Consider the following 24304-nt stretch of genomic DNA (forward strand, 5'->3'; position numbering starts at 1 on the left):
TGTTCCCTGCTTCAATGTTCTTTTTTTGTAAGAATAATCATTAAATAAGTTTTTAATATTTTGAGTATCCACTAGGACTGACAATCGCAGCCTAATGGGGAACACCTGTGCAAATGTTATGATTTTTCATTAAACCTATTCCTCCAAATGAAGCTGAGGCCAGATGACAAATGCATGACAATGCCAAGGAAGGCAAAATTAGGAAGTAAGAAGTATTAAAGACAGAATTTTCTGAGGCCCTATGCTGTCACTGGGTTCTTGCTCAAACCATCCATTCATTTTTTAAACATTAATGTCAATGGATGAAAAACCACTGGGGAGATGGGGAGAATATTTTTACATAACATGCTGTTATGATTTGGAATGCACTCTCTGAAAAATGGTGCAAGCAGATTCAATAGTAACTTTTGAGGGGGAATTATATACAGGCTTTAAAAGAGAAAAAATGCATGGAATGGAGAAAGCAGGAGAGTAATGACTAATTAGATAACTCTTTGAAAGCCAGCTGGGCCGAATGGCTTATTTCTGTGCTGTTTGATCCTATAAATCTGATGTTTGATTTCATTGCAATGGAATAATGTCCATTTTTTTGGAAACTTGTGACCTTAGTTTAATGACACTTTTCATAGCCGTTGTGCAAGATTTTAACCCATTCAAAACCCACCCACTAGCACAGGATTAAAATTGGGCCCGTTGTCTTCAGCCCCAGCCACCAACTACATACATTACCCTATCCATTTAATCCAGCACCATCACCCCACCCCCCTAGGTTGAACCAGATGGTTCGCAACCTCACCTTCCTATTTGACCCTGAACCTAGTTTATGACCCCGATTATTGTCTTTATCACTAAGATTGCCCAGTTCTAGCTCTGTAATGTCATCCAGCGTTCCGTCCATCAGCAGAAAAAACCCACATCCATTCATTTATTACCTCCAGACTACATTATTCTAATGTGCTTCTGGCTAGCATCTTATCTTCCACCTACCATAAACTTGAGCTCAACCAAAACTGTGCAGCCCATAACCTAACTCATCCTAAGTCCAGTTTACCCATCAGCACTTTGCTTACTGACCTACATTGGCTCCCATCCCCAAATGCGTTTATTTTAAAATTCTCAGTCTCATGTTCAAATCCCTTCTTGATCTTGCTACTCTATATCTCAATAACCTTCTCCAGCCTTTTGCCCTCATACAGAAATCTAGCCTCTTGTTCATCACGCCTGCCCCCCAAACCCCACACTCCAACATTGCCTTCAGCTGTCTAGGCCCTGTGCTCTGGAATTCCCTAAACTTCTCTGTCTCTCCATCTTGCTGTCCTACTTTTAAGATGCTTCATCAAACCCATCTCTGTATAACCAAGCTTTTGATTACCTGTACTAATGTCCCCTCCTTTAACTTGGTGTCAATTTATTTTGCCTGATTCACTCCATAAGACCATAAGATGAAGGAGCAGAAGTAGGCCATTTGGCCCATTGAGTCCATTCTGCCATTCAATGATATCATGGCTGACCTGATAATCCTCAACTCCACTTTCCTGCCTTTTCTCCATAACCCTTGATTCCCTTACTGATTAAAAATCTGTCTATCTCAACCTTGAATATACTTAGCTACCCAGCCTCTATAGCCCTCTACGGTAAAGAATTCCACAGATTAACTACCCTCTGAGAGAATAAATTCCTCCTCATTCCTGTCTTAAATGGGCGACCACTTACTCTGAGATTATGCTTTCTGGTCCCAGACTCTCCCACAAGGGGGAACAACCTCTCAGCTTCTACCCTGTCAAGACCCCTAAGAGTCTTATGTGATTCAATAAGGTTGCCTCTTGTTCTTCTAAACTCCAGTGAGTACAGGCCGAATCTACTCAACCTCTCCTCATAAAAAATTCCCTCCATCCCCGGGATCAACCTAGTGAACCTTCTCTGGACTGTCTCCAATGCCAGTACATCTTTCTTTAGATAAGGGGACCAAAACTGTTCTTGTCACCACCCGTCATTTAGATCTTGAGTTTGGCGGGTACGCTCCATCGTTGGCCATATAAATAGCAATTAAAATAATTAACAGAGCTGCCCGTCCAACCTTAATGTTGGCTGGCAGGCGAAGAGCCCAGACAGCCTTCACATTTTTCATGAAACCTCATCCACAGGCGGGACGAGGTTTCATGAAGGGTTTTTAAATGTAATAAAAACTTTTATTAAAATTTATTGAAATATCCCAGCTCATGTGACACTGTCACATGAAGGGCCATATCTGAATAATTTTTTTTTAATTTCAATTTTTCAGTACCAACTTAATCTCCCTGAGGCAGGCCCGGACTCTCCCTCCTCCCCCTGACCGTACAAGGAGTGCTCAGCGCCCACGTAAAATGCTGGCACGCAGCCGATTGCGGGTGGCGATCAGCTGTGTGCGCGCCCGCTCCCACTCAGCCCTCCCGACGGGGAGACAATTCTCCCCCAAGTTTCTCACTGTCAAACTGAATGCTAAATTCTAACATGTTATGGTCACTGTTTTCTAGGGGATCTTTTACTCTGAGATCATTTATTAAACCGGCCTCATTACACATTAACAGATCCCAAATAGCTTGATTCCTGGTTGTATTCACAACATATTGTTCTACGAAACTGTTTTTCATAATACAGTCTACGAATCTTTGCTCGTGGCTACCTCTGCTAATTTGATTTTCCCAATCTACATGAAGATTAAAGTCGTCCATGATTAGTGTACTGCCTTTTTTACATGCCCTCATTATCTCCTGTTTTATTCTCTGCCCTACAGCATAGGTACCGTTAGGGGACCTATGGACTATTCCCACCAATGTCTTCTTCCCTTTGTTATTTCTTACCACCACCCATATGGATTCTCCATCCTCCGATCCAAGGTAATTTCTTGCTATCGTATGTGTTCCATCTTGTACTAACAAGGCTACCCCACCACCCTTTCCTTCCTGACTGTCCTTTCGAAAAGTCACATACCCCTGAATATTTAGTTCCCAGCTTTGATCTCCTTGTAACCATGTCTCCATAATGGCTATAAAATCAGACCCATTAACCTCTATTTGTGCCATTAATTCATTTATTTTGTTCCGAATACTAGGTGCATTTAAGAAAAGAGCCATTAATTTTGCCTTTTTATAATTTTTTCCCCCTTTGACCCTATTTGTTGCTGTTTTTTTATGTTTGTACACTCTGTCCCTTCCTGTCACACTCCTTTGAAACACCTTTGGATCATTCCTTACATTAAAGGTGCTATATATATATATATATATATATATATATGGTGATTGGCACTTAGGGCGAAATTTTCTGGTCTACCAGCAGTGGGTTTCTTGGCGGGCGTGAGGAAAATTCGGAGAGGCCAAAAGTCAGTATCCCACCAGTGGGATATCAATTTGGAATTTTCCCCTCACCACTTTTATGGCGGGCTGAGGGTGGGCCAGGTTTTCCACTGATCCATATCGGGAATGCCATTTGCATGTATTACCATGTCATGAATACTCATTAAAAACGCTAGACCTGGTATTGACCAATGAGATAGGATTAATTGATAACCTCCTAGTGAAGGCATCCCTAGGTAGCAGTGATCATAATATGATTGAATTTTACATTCATTTTGAGGGAGAAAAGAGTGCGTCCAAGACTATTATTTTAAACTTAAAAAAGAGCAATTATGAGGGCAGGAAAACAGAGCTAGCTAAAGTGAATTGGCAAATGAAGTTAAAGGTATATGTCAATAGAAGTTCAGTGGCAGACATCTAAAGGGATATTTCAGAATACACAGAATACATACATTCCAATGGGAAAGAAGAATTCAAAAGGGAGGGCCCACCATCCATGGTTAACAAAGAAAGTTAAAGACAGTGTCAAACTTAAAGAAAAAACATAGGCCCATAACTTCCACACTCCACAGCATTGGATTTGGGGGCTACCCCAAAGCTGCACTGCGGAATCCCTCTGGCAAGTTCCCAGGTAAGGGTTTGCACAGCAATTGCTCAGAAGCACTAAATTCTTTTGGACAATTGCTCTGCACTGGGAACCATCTGAAAATGCGATTTAAATCGCAAACTTTGATGGATCCGCCGGGGTTATACCAAACATTACACAGAAGAAGTTGGAAGAATTAAAAATTCTCCTAACTTCAGGGTAACTATTGTAAAGGCCCAGATCAACCCCATGGGACTCACCCACACCCCACCCCCATGGGACTTCCCTCATCCCCCTCTGACCTTGGACACCCCCAGACCTTGGACCCCCCTGACCCAGACCTTGGACCCCTCTGACCTCCGGACGCCCCATCCCACCCTCACCTCCAAACGCTACCATCAACCTCTGAATGCTACCAATCCCTCCCTTCCAAGACATCCGGACCACACCACCACATCCTCCCAACTCTCCAACCTCCAAAAACCCCCCTCCGGACCCCTTCCCTCCTCTGACCTCCAAACACCCCCACACCTCCAATCCCTGGAGCCTCCCCGACATCCAGAATCCCCTCCGACCTCTGGACCCCACCCCCGACCTCTGGACCCACCCCTGACCTCCAGACACCCCCTGACCCCACCCTCCTTAGACCTCCAGACCACACCCCCCCCCCGAACTCCAGAACCCCCCCACCGGCTGACCTCTGGACCACAGCACCTCCTCAATCTTTTTCCCTTGACCTTCCCCTGGTCTCTCAATTTCCCTGACCCTTTAAACTTACCTGCTTTACGGCAGCAAGTGCTGTAAAAAGGGCATGTGGCCTTGTTGAATATGCTGAATGTACACACTGGGGCCTGCGAGGAGTCTTTCGTTGAAGGCCCCAAGCAGCTCTGGCGGATGGAAGTGGCAACACAATTTTCAAAACCAGCTAAGCATGCATTTATTTCTTCTAATTTTTGCAGTCCAGCACTTTCCGACACTAGTCGGAGGTTACGGCCCATAATTACACAAAGGCAGGTCAAGATTGGGAAGAATATAAAGAACAGCAAAGAATGACAAAAAGATTAATGAGAAAAACAGTAGAGTATGAGAGAAAGCTAGCTAGTAATGTAAAGATGGATGGTAAGAGTTTCTACAGATATGTAAATAAGAAAAGAGTTAACAATGTGAGCATTGGTCCTATAGAAAATACATCTGGGGATTTGATAATGGAAAGTAGGGAGATGGTGGATGAATTAAATAGGTATTTATTTTGCTTCGGTCTTCACTATACAGGATATAAATAACATCCCGGAAATATAAATCAGGAAATGGAAGGGAGGGAGGAACTCAGGAAAATTATAGTCACCAGGGAAGTGATATTGAGCAAATTGTTGGGGCTGCGGGCTGACAAATCCCCAGGTCCAGATGGACTTCACCCTAAGGTCTCGAAAGAAGTTGGCTAGTTAGATAGTTGATGCGTTGGTTTTAATTGTCCAAAATCCCCTAGATTTGTGTAAGGTTCCATTAGATTGGAAAATAGCAAATATAACTCCTTTATTCAAAAAGGGAGGGAGACTGAAAGCAAGAAACTATAGGCCAGTTAGCCTAACATCTGTCAGGGAAAATGTTAGAAGATATTATTAAAGATGTTGTAGCAGGGCACATAGAAAAATTCAAGGCAACCAGGCAGAGTCAACATGGTTTTGTAAAAGAGAAATCATGTTTGACCAATTTATTGGAGTTCTTTGAAGGAATCACATGTGCTGTGGATAAAGAGGAACCCAGTGGATGTACTGTTCTTAGATTTCCAGAAGTCATTTGATGAAGTGCCACATCACAAAGAAAATAGAAGTTCATGGTGTAGGGGGGTACCATATTGGCATGGATAGAAGATTGGCTAGCTAACAGACTGCAGAGAGTTGGCATAAATGGCCCTTTTTCTGGTTGGCAGGATGTGCTGAGTGGTGAGCCACAAGGATCAGCGCTGGGACCTCAGCTTTTTACAATTTATACAAATGACTTGGATGAAGGGATCGAAGGTATGGTGGCTAAATTTGCTGACAATACAATAATAGAAAGGAAAGTAAATTGTGAAGAGGATATAAGGAGGCTACAAAGTGATATAGATAGGTTAAGTGAGTGGGCAAAGCTCTGGCAAATGGAGTATAATGTGGGCAAATGTGAAATCGTTCATTTTGGCAGGAAGAATAAAAAATAAGCTTTATTTCTAAATGGTGAGAGATTGCAGAGCTCTGAGATTCAGAGGGACCTGGTAGTCCAGTGCGTGAATCACAAAATCTTAGTGTGCAGGTACAGCAGCTAATTAGGAAAGCTAATTGAATGTTATCATTTATTGTGAGGGGAATTGATTACAAAGATAGGGAGGTCATGCTTTAGTTGTACAGGGCATTGGTGAGGCCACATACAGAGTATTGTGTACAGTACTGGTCTCCTTATTTAAAGAAAGATGTAAATGCATTTGAATCAGTTCAAAGAAGATTTACTAGACTAATATCAGGAATGGGTGGGTTGTCTTATGAGGAAAGGCTGGACAGACTAGGCTTCTATTCACAGGAATTTAGAACAGTAAGAGGCTACCTAATTGAAACCTTTAAGATCCTGAAGATCTCCACAGAGAGATGTGGAGAGGATGTTTCCTCTCATGGGAGAGTCTAGAACTAGGGGACACTGTTTAAAAATAAGGGGTCGCTTATTTAAAACAGAGATGAGCAATTTTTTCTCTCTGAGGGTTGTGAGTCTTTGGAACTCTCTTCTTCAAAAGGCAGCAGAATCAGAGTCTTTGAATATTTTTAAGGCAGAGCTAGATAGATTCTTGATTAACAAGGGGGTGAAAGGTTATCAGGAGTAAGCAGGATTGTGGGTTTGAAGTTACAATCAGATCAGCCACGATCTTATTGAATGGCTGAGCAGGCTTGAAGGGCCGAGTGACCTACTCCTGCTCCTAATTCATATGTTTCGATGTATGCATGCTACTCATTGAAATCACGTTCCCTCTCCCAATTATGTGCCACACCAGCAGGAAATTAGAACAGTCTAAATCACGACCATATATAAATGGTGTGCAACTGTCCGCTCTCACTTCTCTCATGAAATCGAGGTGCGTGCGACATTCAAAGTCCACCTGCAACCGCGCTGCAGCAGTTTCTCAGCAATGCCAGTGTGACACCACGCTAGTGCGGGTGTAGGGTTGGTCTGCTCACGGTGAATGCCTCCGTCATCCAGGAGAACAGCGCTCAGTGCGTGCAGCGGGTCTCAGGCAGGGCTGCACTCTGAAACAGAGATCAGAATTGCGACCGGTGTGGGGGGCAGTGGGGAAGGATGACAGAGACATGGGGGTTAATGGGGTATGGTGGGGTGGCAGGGATGGGATGTGCGATGGTAGGCAGTGGGGAGACAGAGAGTGCGGAAGCTGGAGCCCGACATGGAAGACTGGAACACAGGGACAGAAGGGGGTGGATGGGAATTGAACTGTATGATTGGGAGGAGATACACGCAGACTACAGAATAGGAGGGGGGCGGTGGTTAGGGTTACTATGGCACAAAGGGATGGGTTACATAAAGATTCATGGAGGGGGGTTGGAAAGACTATGTTGTGATCAGTCATGAAGGAACAGGAGAGCTCATTGAAAGACAGTCATAGACCCTGGTCTGGGACCAAGAGGTCGGCGTGAGAGATTAAAGGCAGTCCTGGGGATTTGTGGACTTGGTAGTCAGGGTGAAAGATTAAATGGAGTCTTGGGGCTTTGCAGTGCATACTACAGGGCTATGCATGGTATAAACGTTATAGTCACTCTCCAGGGAGGGATAAGGCCTGTGTGCTTAATTGGGATAAGGCACAGCTTGGTGTGCAGGGGGTGTTCATAGTCTTACATTCGGTGGCAGTGGGGTTGTCTAGCTTGGTACTGGGCTGCAGATGGGATGGTCCTGGTTAGGGGAGGCATCAACAGCTTATAAATGGGGAATAGGTAATAAGGGGGGGTCACAGTACTCGAAACTCTCCTCATGGGGGAGGGGGGCGCGGCTCTCCTCTGTACGTGACTGTGCACACAGCTTTGAGATGGGGAGGGGTGAGGTCCACCAGGGGCATGGGGACATCAACAGTGGGTTCAGTGGGGGAGGGCTGGATTGCCCACCACAATGACAATGTCATCCAGAGTTACTGAGGAAAGCTGGAGAATAACCGGAGGGAGCTCTACCTGCACATCGTGAGGTTCCAGGAAGGTCCGAGGGACCCGAACACAGATGGGGGAGGATCGAATCTGGTCTCAAATTAAAAATACAACACCACCATCTTGCAACCCTGAGTTATGATGCAGTTTAAATTTGAAACTGGAGAAGAATCTGCACAGTGGGTGCCTGAGGCAGTGTGGGAGGAGCCCACAGCTGGACATGGGGGCCCTTTCAGGGGGTACCCTCAAACTGCTTAGAGTCACAACATTGAAATAGAGTCAGAGCTGAGAGAAAAGAGGAAGACTTCCTTGAGGATGTGCAATTGGAGCCAAGGCCATTTGGTGCACTTTAATGAGAGATGCTGGAGTTATTGGCTTCACAATACAGTTGTCCATCTGAGCATTAACAGCGAGGTATGCGAGAATGGAAAATGCAGGAAACTGTTAAGGAAGCACCAGTATATCTGCCAGATCATCAATGGAAGCCTCTAAAGTTCTTTCTCTAATTGGCCATGGATAACGGGCCAAAGGGCATCCAGTCATTGCTGAAGTGCAAGTTGAGCTTAATCAGCAGACCAGATCAGAGATTGCAGAAGTGTCTTTGGTAAGGTGGCACATTTCATGAACGTATCCAAACCTCTTCCAGGGCTGTATCAGCAAAAAGCTAGTAGTACAGGAGCAGCTCTAGGGCATGAAGGTGGCTTTCTGTTTGTGAGTGGGAGGTCTCCTTTATTTGCCCAGTATTGATTAATCTGTTGCATCTATCAGTCCACAGGGAGAAGGAGGATTGAACGATGGAGCCTGCGCTCAATGCTGCCTCTTGATGGCAGTGATCCGATTGAGTAGGACAAGGGCCCAGTGCCACCCAGCACAGCTTCGAGAGGAGGCCCAGCCTGAGGCCCATGATCCAGGGGGGCCCCAGCAAGACCCAGAGAATGAGGAAATAAGACCCATCCCACGGAGAGGACTTGCACGACCAAGGGTTTACCACAGAAGCCTTTCCTATCTTTCGACAATGTCATGCACGTCTACACTTGTCAAGAGATGTGGTGGATCACATTTGCCACATTCTATGAGAGGATCTAACATCCCGTGGACTAGGAGGACAGCCCCTGCCAGTGCCCCTGAAGGTCATCGCTGTGCTCAATTTTTTTGCCTGCGGATTGTTCCAGGGATCCACAGGATGCCCTCTGCAGTAAGGCTCATCATTATGTGAAGTTTACACTCGATGAAGCTTGCCAGGCGGCTAGGTTTTTGAGATTTGCTGCTGTTCTCTGGCTTCCCTGAAGTACAGGGTACGATCGATTGCACAAATGTGACCTTGAGAGCTCCATGGCAGCAGCCCCTGATGTTCATTAACAGGAAAAGGTTCCACTCCCTGAACATTCAACTGGTGTCCGATCATCAGAAGCACGTCATGCATGTTTGTGCTGGTACCCTGGGCGTTCCCATGATTCATACACCCTGAGCCACTCCCAGGTGCCTCACATATTTGAAAGGCCTCAGCGATTACAGGGCTGGCTGCTTGGGGATAAGGGGTATCCGATCAAACGATGGCTCATGATACCCGTGTGTCGTCCTCAGATTGCCTCGGAGGAAAGATACAATGCAGCACATAGCTCGTCACAATCCATTATTGAGTAGACCATTGGCATCCTGAAGATGTGCTTCCGATGTTTGGACCGCTCATGTGGGGCTCTGCAGTGTTCTCCACAGAGGGTGTCCTGCATCAGTGTGGTCTGTTACACCCTTCAGGACCTGACCTGGCGCATTGAAGGGGGAACCCCTGCCAGAGGGAGACCTGGAGGTGGCTGAAAACTCCTCGGACGATGAAGAGCAGGAAGAGCAAGAACCTGAAGAAGGAGATGAGGGTGAGCTTCCATGTGAGGATGTCATCGGAGAAGCATGAAGTGGAAGACATTTCCACGTTCACACTGATAGCCACAAGATTCCAGGAGGAGTAAGGTGCAGGCAACGGGACACGGCCACATTCCTTCTGTCACTTAGTGCCATGGCAGTGCACTGAGAGGCCTTTACACCCAGTAACATTGAGAGCAAGTTCAGCACTCACACTTGCAAATTCAACCCTCATGATTTAGCAGGCCCTGACCTTTGGAAAGGTCAGCAGCGAACCCTGTATCCACGCGCTCTGGGAAGTGAAATTCAGCACAGCGATGCAAACACTGCGTCAAAGGACTTGATGCAGTCGTCTCCACCTTAATGAGAAACATTTAGCGGACACTGAGACACGTGCATTGTTGGAGAGACCATCATGTCTGCAGGTCTTGGTACTTTGGCACAACCAATGAAGGCAGCCATCTCACTTTGGAAAACAATTCCAGTTAACTCTCCAAGGCTATTGAGAATATCTAACTCCATGTTGTCTCGTAAGGAGTAAGTGTTACTAACGCATTTTGCAAACTCCTCCAGTAAAGAGTTTGACATATCTCCCTAATATAACACAAGGGTCAAGTAACTATCATGACTCAGCTACACATCACATGTGAGGCTCACAAAGGGACTCGATCACTGAGTGGAAGCGTGACTCACCCTCGCAATAAGAGGGCATATATGCACACTTTCAACTGACAAGACCATTCTCATGAACAGCAAATGTATTTACAAAGGTGAATGATACACACAGCGATTAAATACCCGTGACCCAGAAGTGATATCCAAGTTTTACAATTTTCCTAACCCTACTGCTACTTCTTGGCATGTCCCTGAAATCCACAGCAGAGGTAGAGACAGCCTGCTGTCTGCTACACCCTGTTGTCTGTCATGACTTTGGTGGGCATTCTCCAGATGGCCGAGACCAGGAGGGCCCCGGTTTGCTCTGGGTCTCCTGCTGAGGGGCAGGTGCACCCTTCTCAGCCTGTACAGGTAAAGGGGTCACAGGCAGAGGGCATTGGGATTGGCTGGGCACTCTCAGAGTCACCTGGGTGGAAGCTGGGGTCTCCAGCTGCTGGCGGTCCTCCCTATGGGTGCCCAAGGGCCCCTGCCTGACTCCCTGAGAAGAAGGAGGTCAAGGTGCCCCACCCCCTCTTGCCTAGCCATTGATGGATGCCACCAATGCCTATAGTGATTGAGCGCAGGCCTGAGTACAAACTCAGGAGAATCTGCTGGACCAAGGTCTCCAAGGCAGCCACCACCCTTCCCATGGAGACCTTGAAGTACTTGCAAGTTGGAATCACAACATCAGACAGAATGCTGATGGACTCCTCCACCCTTCGCTCTAGTCTGTTGACTGCCTCTCATAACCTGTCGCTGCATCTCCAGCATATTAGAGATGGCCGCTTACAAGAGGCTCATTGTCTGACTCAGACTCAGCAGGTGCCTGATCTCCAGCAGCCCTCCGAGTGCTAGTGACCTGGGCTGTCATTGCCTCTGACTGCTGTGGAGACGTGTATGTGGTGTCCCCCAGAATGTGACCCTGAGCGTGATCTAGATCTATGACCCACTGGAGTCTGTGTCTCTCTGCGCTGGTGGAGGGTATCGGTGCATTCAGTGATGGTTCTTCATCTGATGCATCCTCCTCTGAGGTGGCCTGGGGGCTTATGGTAGCTCTGGAGTGCCGTCTGGGCCTATTGGGGCCTGTAAGAGAGAGAAGATAGATTTAGGTCATAAGCAGGCAGAATACAACATTGCATGTCACTCACTGTGATTATCAGGATGTGATCAACTCATGGAGGACTCATCCGTACTGGCTTCCTGGGAGAGGCTGATCTTGTCTTCACCACAGGGGTGATCTTTGTCTTCACCTGCCAGCTCAGTGGCATCCTCCTCAAACTGGCACAGCTCCTGGACATCTGCTGTCCTTCCTCCCATCTGGGAAATCAGCCTCATGTTATGGGTGAGCTTGGGCTGCATGAAGATAAATGGATGGAACGTGATGAGAAGAGATGGAGGAGAGGTTGGGAAGCATGCATGCCTACTGTGTGTGCTGAGCTCTCCCCAGTAAGGGCTGAGGATGGACTTTGTACAGTATGATAGATTAGATGCTGGTGATGTTAACGTGTCTCTGAGACAATAGGGTTGATATGTCCCCTCTAATATTGTGTGAGATCCCTGAGCAGTGTAACCCTTTGAGTGCATGATGCAACTGAGAATGTGAGATTGGGGTGAGCTGAAGGTTGACTTACCCTGGCGGAGCAGATGAGATCATTCATCCTCTCCCTGCACTGGATGGCGTTTCACGGGCGGGACCTGACAAGCTGACCTCCCTTGCAACTGCCCCCCAGGACGACGTGGTGAGGCTGGTGGGCCTCTTTGGATAGAAGACATCCCGATGTTGGCAGATGAGGGCCTCAAGGAAGTCATTGGTGAACCTGGGAGCAGCGTTTTTCTTCGGTGAAGCCAAATCAAGAAGCTTCCTGCACACAGCTGGCATGCTGATGTAATGTGTGTGTTCGGGTGGTGTTTAAATATGGTGCCCAGACCTTCGACCCCATTAGGTAATGACAGGGCAGATGAATCAGTGCCCACCCCATCATGTGATTTGGAGAACTACTCGCCAATGCATAAGTAACGTGAAATCGGCGTGAGTTCCTGCCCCACCGACCAGTGGCAAACCTGCCCACCACCATACTTAGTCCCCAGACTGGAAAATTCTGCCCTTAATTTTTTAAATTTGCACGTTTTCTAATAAACATTGAATTATTTACAGATATAATATGACTGTTGAATTATATACATTAGTAACTGATTATTTGGTGGATAATTTAATGTCAAGTAATGTGATTTAAGTGAATGATTGATTTAAAAGAGCATTGAACAAGACAGGGAGCACTGCTGAATCTAGCAAAGTAGAAAAGTAAGCAAAGGGGAATATGAATGCAATAGCAATCACAACATGTAACGGTTTAAGATAAAAATTGAGAAGAACATAAGACAAAAAACCAAAGTAATAAATTAGAGAAAAATAGCTAATTTTAAGGGGCTGAGAAGTGAATTAGGGAAAGTAAACAGGAGAAACTTACTGACAAACAAATAAATAGAACTGCGTGTTTAAAATGGTGATCAGCAGAGCCCATGAGATAGAAGGACAAAGTTTTGTTGACGTAACACCACTTCAAGCAGCAGTATACAAACGATGTTGATTCCCCAGGGTCAGACAGCACTGCACTGCAACCATCTGTGGTTGTTTCTTCAATGATATCAATGAGGAAACCTGCACAAGCTGCAAAAGTAGCCGCCAATTGTGTTCCCTGCCCTTTGGGAATCAACGTAGCCTGTGCAGCGTGAAGCAGAAATATGTGAATAAAATTTTCCCTCAAATGCCCTTCTAATAAAGAAATAAGGGCACAGCTTAAAATAAAGAAAAACGCATACACTCAGAATGTAGGCAATAAAGGATAGAGTATCAGAAAGGAAAATGGAAATATTAGTTTAAAAAAAGGAAGGCAAGAGAAAATGCAAAATTAATTTATCACATAGTATGGAAGGAAATAGTTCACAGATACATAAATAACCAAAGAAAAATAAGGATATGGATAGGATCACTAAGGAATACACATGGCAGAAATACAAATTAATTGCTTTGCCTTGTTATTTATGAAGGAGACTAACATGGACATGGCATTTGAAGAGATCAGAAAAAGATATAAAGGCATTTAACATACAAAGCAGGAAGATAGTTGATAAATTAATTAAATTAACAGAGCATAAAACCCAAGGAAGAAATGATTGCATCCGCACATTAAAAGTTAAAGAGATAGCAGAGGCACTGTAACATATATATAATATATAGATTATATATATATATATATATATAATGTGCTTCCTACATTTATAAAGGGAGATTGAAGAAGTCCAAGGAACTTTAGACCAATTAGATAATGAAAGCCTTGGTTAAAGAGGTAATAGAAAAACATTTAGAAATTGAAAATGAAATAAACAACAGTTAACACCGATTTCAAAAGGGAAATCCATGCTTGATCAACCTTCTTGAATTCTTTGAAGAAGTAACAGAAAGAATAGAAAAGGATAATATATTGGATGCAATAAAATTAAGTTCCCAAAAGGCCTTAAAGAAGATACCAGATAGGAGATTTATGGCTAAAGTCAGAACATGTGGATTCAGGGTCAAGAAACAGAATGGATAGCAAGCTAGCTACAAAACTGTCAACAGATAACTCAGTTAGCCAGTTACTTAGATTAGCAAAAAGTGGCAAGTGGTGGTGGTCCACAAGGATCAGAGCTGGGAACCAGTATTGTTCACCATTTATATAGACAATTTGGAATCATGAATTAGGAGCACAATTTCAAAATGGGCAGATGACACCAAATTGGGCAGCATAGTTAATACAGAGGATACTGTGATAAAGTACAGGAAAGTATTAATAAACTTGTGAATGGGCATGTATTAGGCAAATGAACAACAGATTTATGAGTGAGGTGCTATATTTTGGGAAGGAGAATGAGGAAGCCACATACTCCTTGGAAAATAAATGCCCTAATGGATCAGAGGAACAGATAGATTGGAGTATAAATACACAAATCATTAAAAGCAGTGATAAAATCATCAAAAAATAGCAAAGAAAGCATTGGGGTTCATTTCTAGAGGAATAGAATTGAAATGCAGAGTGTTATTTCAAATATGTGCTGTTTTGAACTTTGGTTAGACCACACTCACAATTTTAACTTTGTTTAAGTAGATGGATTTTGAATGAATTGAAATCACATCCCTTGGAGCCCTGTGCACTGTTCTTGTTTCTTGGCCTTGCTCTAATATCATCCAGCAATCTCATTGGCTATGTTCCATTCAGTCATATGTCTGTCACCTGTTTCAAGGCCCCCTCCAAAATCGTAGTCAACTTGAAAATGGTGGGAAGTTGGCAGGGAGATGTTTCCCCTAGCTGGGCGGTCTAGAACTAGCAGACCTAGTCTCAGGATAAGAGGTGTGCCATTTAGGACTGAGATGAGGTGGAATTCCTTCACCTAGAGGGTAGTAAGCCTTTAGAATTCTCTACTCCAGAGGGCTGTGGAGGCTCAGTCATTGAGTATGTCAAGACAGAGATCGATAAATTTCTAGATATTGGACGTATCAAGAGATATGGGGATTGCGTGGGAAGCTGGCATTGAGGTAGAAGATCAGCCATGATCTAGTTGAATGTCGGAGCAGGCTCAAGCATTTAATGGCCTACTCCTGCTCCTATTTTCTATGTCCCTATGAAATGTCTTTACTTAGAGAGTAGCTAGAACGTAGAACTCACTACGATGAGGAGTAGTTGAGGTAACCAGCGTAGATGCACTTAAGGAGGTACTAGATAAACACATGAGGGTGAAAGAAACAGAAGGATATGTTGATGAGATTAGATGAAAAACGATGGGAGGGAACTTTTGTAAGTGCTATGTAACTATGTAAAACAGGGAGTCACAGGAGAGGTGAATTGTGTGGAGATTCACGTAAGGTACCTGGATGCAATCTATGAATAACCCTCCTGCTACTCTATAAAACTTCACAAGTCTCTCAACTTGGGAGCAGTTTCCCATTATGAAAGAGATGAAACTGCTTGCTTGAACAAGGTATTGATCCCTTGCTTCATGCATCTTCATACATCTGTGGACAATGATTTTAGCTTATGTGGCTGATTTCTCCAGTAGCAATTTGAAATTTTTCTAAAGCAGGCAACGTTAAGAACAAGTGAGATCTTGCTGCACCTGTCAAGGAGTTTCGCTGCCGGTCTATTTAGAGCATGCATCATAAGTAAATCTCAAATCAAGACACAAAATGCTGGAAATACTCAGCATACTCTACATGATCAAATAGTTCATAAGCGATACCGGTAACCTCAACCACACCAACTTTTCACTTTGCTCTATCACAGACCATCACACTGTCCTCATTCCAACAGCACAAAAATAGAAAGCATGAATAAATTTACTTTCTAATCCAATTTTAGAAATTCAATCATTGCATAATACATCCAAAATTAAGCTAACACCCTTGTGTATTCCTTGGTGCCTGTCTTCCTTGTGTCTTTGTCTGGCCTAGTGCTCCTGACAGGTTCTTCCCAGGTCGCTGTAGCCTGAATGGTGGAAGACCTTCAATTGAGGAGACTGCAGATGGCCATGGAAGGAAAGCTCAGGCAGCTCTGTGCCTAGAAGTCCCAGCTTAAGACTGCAAAATCTCGGCTTGGAGCGCAAAAGCCTGGGCTGACTGGCTAACAGGTAACACCAAGGACACTGGCCAAGCGGCAGAGAACAGATTTGTGCTTCAGGAAGCCACTGTCACTCTCTTGGGACAGCCAATCAGCATTCCTACTGCTGGGTTTCTGTGACACCCTTTGAAACCCCTTTGAACATTGGTATCTGGAGCCATGGTGGAAGGAGTCTGAGCTTCCACAGTAGCATTTAGACCTTTGATGGAAACTGTTTGCGCTGCAATGGAAGCTGCAACATCGGCCATCAGACATTGCACCACAATTGGTTCCAAGGGTGTACTGATGGAGATAACCATGTTGGAAAGGAGGGGCTCCATGCCCTGCATAAAGCCCTGTGCCATGTTGGTGCTGGACTCCTCAATGCTCCTTGACATTGTACTCAGGCTAAATGCCATTTTGTTATTTTCACCCATCACCATTCTTATGTTGTCTGGCCCATCAAGGTCCTCATCTGATTCCTATGCAGCAACACTAGTGTGTCATCTTGCTCTCTGGCAAGCTTGCATCTATCCAGGCTATCTTTTCCCCTGACCTGGCTCCTGCACATGTGCCTGGTGTCTCACCACATCCAGATCCCTCCTTCATATTATCTGCTTCTAAAATAGATGCAGTGTTAGTTTCTGAGCTGTTGGTTGCAAGTGGAAGATTGGGTAATGGCATCTCTTCATCTTCACTGCCAGAAAAGTGAATGAAGCAACTCGCAAGGAAGTGATACTCAGTAAAGTGCTTAATTATGTCATGAATGCTGGCCTAAAGAGGGTGTTGATGTGAAACTACAGGTGTATTTCACTTACAGAAATGAACTCAGTGTGGATCAAGGCTGTCTCCTTTTGGGGTTTAAGAGTTATTATTCTACTAAAGTTTAGAGAGATATTGTTGGAGGAATTACATTGATCTCAAAGGGATAGTTCGTATAAAAGGAGCCGCAAAAAGCTATTTTGGTATCCAAAGGTAGATAGAGATTTGATGCAAAATTGTGAATTGTGTCTCAGAATGAGAAATGATCCAACCAAAGTTTCTTGTTTCCATGGTCAAAACACAGGAAAACTGTCGGAATGAGTACATGTTGATTCCTTTGAAGTGGAAGGGAAAGAGTACCTTGTTTTGCTCGATAGCTATAGGAAGTGGATAAATGTTGAATCTATACCCAATATCTCAAAACTGCTGAGGTTTTGAGAAGTTGGTTTTCATTTTCTAGGTTGCCAGAGATGTTGGTGTCAGACCATAGCCCACTGGTTATGTCAGAAGAGTTTGAAATATGTTTGCGTGAGAATGGAGTCAAACACACTCTCATACCACCATATCACCCAGCATCAAAAGGTGCTGCAAAAAGTGAAAGAAGTGTACAGGTTGTGAAGAGGTCTTTGCAGAAGTATTTGCTTGGTGACAAGCTAGAAAGTGATTCCCATGTTTCCTTTAGATACAGGCTAGACAATTTTCTGTTCTCTTACAGAATAACCCCACAGTCTACAACAGTTTGCTCATGTTACAAGTTTGTGTCTAAGTTTAGGATAAGGTTTAGTTTATTTAAACTTGGCATCAATAGCAAAGTAAGAGAAAAACAAGACAAAGTGTAAATGAGTTCAGTGCTGGTCAGAAGGTCATGGTAAAAAACGACCAAAGTGATAAGGAGAAGTACGTGACAGGAGTTGTTGTAAAGAGACTAGGTACATACACAGATTGGAGAGAGATTCCATTAGTGTCATGTAGACCATTTGCTTGAAAGAGGAAATCCAACGAAAGATGAACATGGTAACCCAACGATAGTCCAAATTCCTCTGACAGTCCAAAGTGAAAGGTACAAAGGAACTGAAAGTTTGCCGTTAATGTGGAATCCAGTGGTAGAGCAAAGTGAGCCAGGATCTTTGATTAAGACAAATTAGTCAATGTTACAGGCCCAACCATTATGTAGAGTTGATAGTTAAAGTCAAAGTTCAGGGTTGCCACAGTCAGAGATGTTGGGAGAACAGAGTCAAACTCATGGAAATGGTATTAGAAAGTGGAGAAGATACCCAGACGGAAAGAGAAAGAAACCAGACATGTTCATGAAAGTACTTAAGAAGGAAGAGACAAGAAGTTAAAGAGGATTTGAAAAATTGAGAATATAGGCCTATTTCCCATTCCAAGATAGGTTGTTATTATTTTTTATTATTTAGTTTTGTTGGAAAAAAAGGGCCTTAAAAATAGTGTGTTTGAAATACTTGGATAAGTGCGGTTAAAAACTGTATGTTTGAAAATAATACACAAAACATAAGGGGATGGATTTAATGGTGGCAATGGAAGCCGTCCCCCCCAGTTGGAGAACCAGTCAGAAACCCCCGTCACTTCAGTGGGGAGATCTGACCAAATTTAACTGGCCAAAGTTGGGCCTTCCCCAGGATTCAAGAAACCGGAAGTGGAATCCCGCCAGCTGAGAGCTGCTGGCTAATCAAAAGTCAGTAACTCTTATTTTCTGGCAGCGTCACCTGGATCCCTGGATACAGGTGAGTGAGGACATGATGGAGGTTGTGGGAAGGTGTTGTGGGAGATGGAGCAGAGGTGTCAGTGGCATGGTCACTGGTGTGGCTTTCAGCGCTTCCCCCACACTTCCAGATGCTAGGTCCCTTAGTTATGTGCTGAATGCCTGACAATAAGGCATCCCCACTGGCAGGCCACTGGCAAACCTGACAGGGTTTGTTGGGTGGCCTTTGGGAGATACAGGAAAATGGTGCGACTCTTATTTAATCCCTGAGCCCACCGCTAAATTGCGGTGGGCTCAGGAATAATTAGTATCAATTGGCTTGTTAACGATCCTAATTAACATCTCGCTGTGAACAAGCAAATTTCTCACATTGGCCCCTTCCCACCTCCGATTTCATTGTGAGAGGTTTTCCCATCACTGGCAGACTGACATGCAGCCTCTCCAGTGAATATGTAGGCCTGGCTGCCATGTTTCCTGCAATGACAGGCTGGATTAAATTCCACCCAAGATACATATATACTGCAGTCTGAAATAAGCATTATTTCTTCAAGAAAGAAGTTGTTCTTTTCATTATTTCTTATCAAATGATGATACTTCTGTTAAACACAGACTAATGTTAAGGGAAAACATTTTTTTAACATGTAAGTTCCTCTGGCAGTATTGGCCATGAATGTATTAGTTGTGACTGCAGCAAAAACAAATGTGTTAAACTTCCAGATATTGTTGCTGTTGATTTAGTCATATTGTATTCTGGGAATACAGTATGTAAAAGTACCACCGTATATTTTGATAGATAAATTAGTTTGACAAAATAAAAAAAGGTGGTATTGAGAGCTAATCAATGTTTGGAAGGCTGTAAAGTGCCTCATCGGAAGATGAGGTGCTGTTCCTCCAGCTTGCGTTGGGCTTCACTGGAACATTGCAGCAGGCCAAGGACGGACATGTGGGCATGAGAGCAGGATGGTATGTTGAGTCATAAGGACTCGAAACATTAACCCTAATTCTCTCTCGACAGATGTTGTCAGACCTGCTGGATTTTTCAAGCATTTTCTGTTTTTATTTCAGATTTCCAGCATCCGCAGTATTTTGCTTTCAACTAAGGGATATCAAAACTCATCTCCCCACCATCTCGAAATTATACCACATATTAATAAGCTGCAATACCTTCTTATCAATTAAAATCTTTTCAAAAAATTATGAAGATAACAGAGATTTTGTTACTTTTAATCTTGTGTACTTACAGGCATATATCATCAGACAAGATATATCTATATTCTACTTAGAAAACCTTGAGTTTAACCTGTTTTGAAGGCTTTCCAAGAACTTTATTAGTTAAATATTCTAAGTGCACAGCCCTTTCTATTGGCATTTAAATAATTGTTCACATCCCCAAGCATTAAGATGTATCCAACATTATTATTTATTCATGGCTTGAAACAACAATAGAGTAATAGAGAGACCTCCCTCAATGGCTCAGTGAGTGTACCCGACGACAAGCTGAACCATACAAACTAGAATGATCCCTGGTTTGATAATTTATCTGTACTGGGTCAGCTGATCTCAGTAATGGTAATGGGAGGGGAACAGTAATCAGTCTTAACGCCCAAGGGTTGGAGAGAGGTGTAAATCAACTAGGATCCCTAGATCTGAAACCAAGTTGTCTGAACCTCCAAGACAATGTATAATAAATTCTTGTCTTCGCTAATTGTAGTGACAATATAATTGTGAATGTAATGTGCTGAAATAGTTATTTTCAATAATTTCTAAGCTTTTATTAAATTAGCAAAGATGGGATTTTCATCCATCAAATATTTACCTATGTTACGTGACTTTCCCAACTGCTGTGAGCCTTATGCATGAGTGGAGTTCATGTTAGTATACTTATCAGCATAAACACGGTGGTAAGGAAAGACTCACTGTTGCCAGAAGATAGTGAAAATTCAACTAGTTTCATTGGATGTATATCAAAGTAGAGAATGAGCTTTGCTTTGTCACTATGACTAATTATGAATTCTTTTTCTGTTTCTTTTCTCATCATCATGTGCTAAATAAAGGGTTTTACTGATACACTTTTTAATTAACGCATTGACATACTTTGAAGAGGAGGTTAAAGAATATAATAATATTTAATTTAATGGTTCTGACCCGAACCACATCATGTAAAGTAGGGTTATGTGCAGTCTGTGTTATCTGACAGACTGGAGGGTGAGAAAATTGTAGAGGAGAGTCACAGCATTACATTCCCTGCCACCTCCTAATCGATATCTACAGAAAGAACTGCAAGTGGCCTTTGAGCAGCTGCATTCACCCAGTTGGTTGCAGAGATGTCAGGCAAGGCAGCAGCAAAGGGGGAGACTATCACAGATTAATAGGGGAACTTTTATCTAAAATCCCCATAAAAACAATTTTTAAAAATTCCCACAAACATTGCTTTCAAACTCTGAATATATTGGATGCAGCCCTAGCAGATTAAAGGATTTCTGTATACATATTGTATGGTCTAAATATGCATGGTTGGTCAAGATGAAAACATTTTGATAGTGTGCCATTTTGCTAATAAAAGTACTTTTATGTTTGTTATTCATGACTCAGAATTAATCAGCACTCTTGAAGCCCGAAAACCTCGTTGTCACTAATGGCCCCACAATTGGGTCACGATCTAGTTCTGCTGAATGGAGAGACTCTCACTGACTTAGAAACCTCTACAAGCTGCAATATCAGATTTCTTATATGGAAAATCATGCAACTGCAGGAACTTGAAAAACTGTTACTTGTGGTCTGTTGATGCGGAGTAGTTTGGTTGTTTAAGTGTGATTGATGGAAGCCTGGTGTAGTTGCTTTGTAATGTCTGCATATGGTAAGTAAGTGTTGGGTCCACTATCACTGTCTGTAAACCCTGGTCAGTTAGACTCAGTTCATTGAGTACGTCTCCCATTTTTTTCTTCTAATGTGCAAAACCTTACTCTTAACTTCAATGGATTTCTTCTAATGTAATTTTGTCCAGGTCCTTCTGCAGCCCTTACTAGAGCTCAGCACTATGCATTTGTTTTCCACTATTTATGACTACCTCAGGCCATCCTTCTGTAGTCCAATCATTTTCGTATATTTTTATTGGACAATCAATCACATTTTCCCAAAGTAACCAATTAATGGTTTATGGTCCATTTTGACATTAATGGGCAGAATTTTTCATATGGTGGGCAGGCTTGGCGGGAGCGGGCGGGGACGGGGCAGGCGCGGAGCCGATCTCACGCGGACGATGCAATTAAGGCCCACCCAATGTAACACACAACCGGTAGCGCTCAGCGCTATCTGTGCAGGCGGGGGGAGGAGGGAGAGTTGGGGCCAGCGCTCTTTTATGCATGCGCGCGAAAGAGCGCTTCAATCTCCCTGAGGCACGGAGCTGCCTCAGGGAGATTAAATCGATATTAAAATATTTAAATAAAGGATTTAAAAAGTTATTTAAACATATCCCCTCATGTGACTTGTGACTTTCGGAAATTTTTTTATTTATATTGGATGGACTGCATTACTAATTACATGAATTACTTTCTTAATGGCTTTAATAGACTGCTTACATATCGGCGGGCACACAGCTGACTCCGGTATGTGCCCGCCGAACGAAACATCGCAGGACTGCGCGATGATCCAAGAACACATGCCCGACCTCATCGTGCGTCATTTTACGCATTGGCATGTCAGGCCTGGTCTCGCACGCTGACTGAAAAATTCTGCCCGATATGTCACAAAACAATAACATTTTTCATAATATTATTGTAGGTTTATGGGTGTGAGTGTGGATGGTTTTGTCTGTGTGATTGATTTAATTGAATTTGAGTCAGATAGAATGCAAGGTTGAAATTATTAAAAGAAGTTGGGTGTTAAATGCATTTGAAATGCTAATGAATAAACATGGATGAGGGTCGCATATAGGGAGTGAAGGAAATTTCCATTTTAAGATAAATGGAAAGGTATTTGGGCTTCAAAGGAATGGTAGGATGTTTACAACTAACGAGATAAGTAGAGCAAGGTTATTATGTTTATTTTTCCCAAAAGGAAAGAGACCATATTGACAACATGAAAGATTTTTATATAATGGGAAAATTAAATTTCCAATGACCTGTAGAACAATGGAATTTAGAGACTAAAGAAAGGGAAAACATATATAAAGAGGGATGAAAGATTATGTAGGGCATGTGGCCGTGTAAGATTGAAAGGTACGCCATGTGAAGCAGTCCTTGGGGAAAAGCCTCCAGCCACTTTAGCAGAAGACTGCTATGTCCAGTAACTAAAATTATGTTACAAGCCTTTGGAATTCCATTGTCAAGTAGTTGTTGTGGTAAATTTGCTGGATTTATATTATAATTTCAGATCTATTTTGGACTGTTGCCTTAAAGGGGGTGTGTGGTTGGGATCCTGTTTAATTAAGAATTTTGGGGACTGTTGAGACTAAATAACTGTGTAACTGTAATCTTGTGTGTGTTTATTGTTTTAGATTTTTCCTTTCGTTATTAAATGTTTTAACTTAATTTTTAAATCTCTAAGGTGTTAGTGGACGCAATTCCTTTTCGTAATAAATACAAGTTGCAAAACCATTGTGATAGCGTGGCCAAGTTTCCCTTGTGGATTTGGTCTGCCTGGCACATATCACCAGCCACATCATAACAAATAGTACAGGTATACACAAACTGATTCAACAATGGGCATACACAAGTCCATTTTGCAGTGGACATTGAAATGATTGGTAGCTCTGAAACAGAGAAAAAAAGCCACCTTAAAGAAGTCGGTATGCGGTGTGACCATGTGTCATGACGCCTCCTAGGTAAAAATTGGACTCAGAAGGTCAGATGTATGCACAGGGACAGCGTGATGCACTCCGCAGAGAGGATCAATGTCCCTTTGGCAAAACTACCAGTTATATATTGTTGGACCCAAGTCTCTGGTTTGTTTGGACTTATGGACCCAGGTTATATGCTTGTTTCGGGATGGCTGAGTTGGTACCATAGACAGCATAGATCATCAGACAGTTCTTAGGTAGAACACATTAATTTATTTACAAAGGAACTCAGCAGCTACACTTGTGTGCTTTCAACTCAAACTCTGTCTCTACATTACAGACTCTAACTATAGACTACTGACTACTGAGGTAGCCTGTGCTACTCTGCTGTTGGATGCTAAGATCATGGGCAGAATTTTGCCCTTGGTTGGTGGGCGGGCCCCACCGGCTCAGCAGCGAGTGGGTAGCCCACTCCGCCACTGAAGCAGGCCCCACCACCATTTTAAGTGGGCGGGCCAATTAAGGCCCATCCAGCAGCCTGCCGGACAGGAAGCGCTATGCTTCCTGTGCGGGGGGGAGGGATTCTCCATCTGTCAAAGTGCGCTCTCTTTCACACATGCGCGTGAAAGAGCACACTGCTCCCTAAGACTAAATGCTGTCTCAGAGAGATCAGTGAAAGTGTTACAAAGTTAAAAAATAGAAAAATTTAAAAATTATTAACATGTCCCCCTCATGTGACAATGTCAATGTTAATAAATATAACATAAACTTTATTAAAGTTTTTTAAAACGGACACGAAACCTCATCCCACCAG

The sequence above is a fragment of the Carcharodon carcharias genome, chromosome 1 (genome assembly GCF_017639515.1).
Source record: "Carcharodon carcharias isolate sCarCar2 chromosome 1, sCarCar2.pri, whole genome shotgun sequence".
Classification (NCBI taxonomy): Eukaryota; Metazoa; Chordata; class Chondrichthyes; order Lamniformes; family Lamnidae; genus Carcharodon; species Carcharodon carcharias.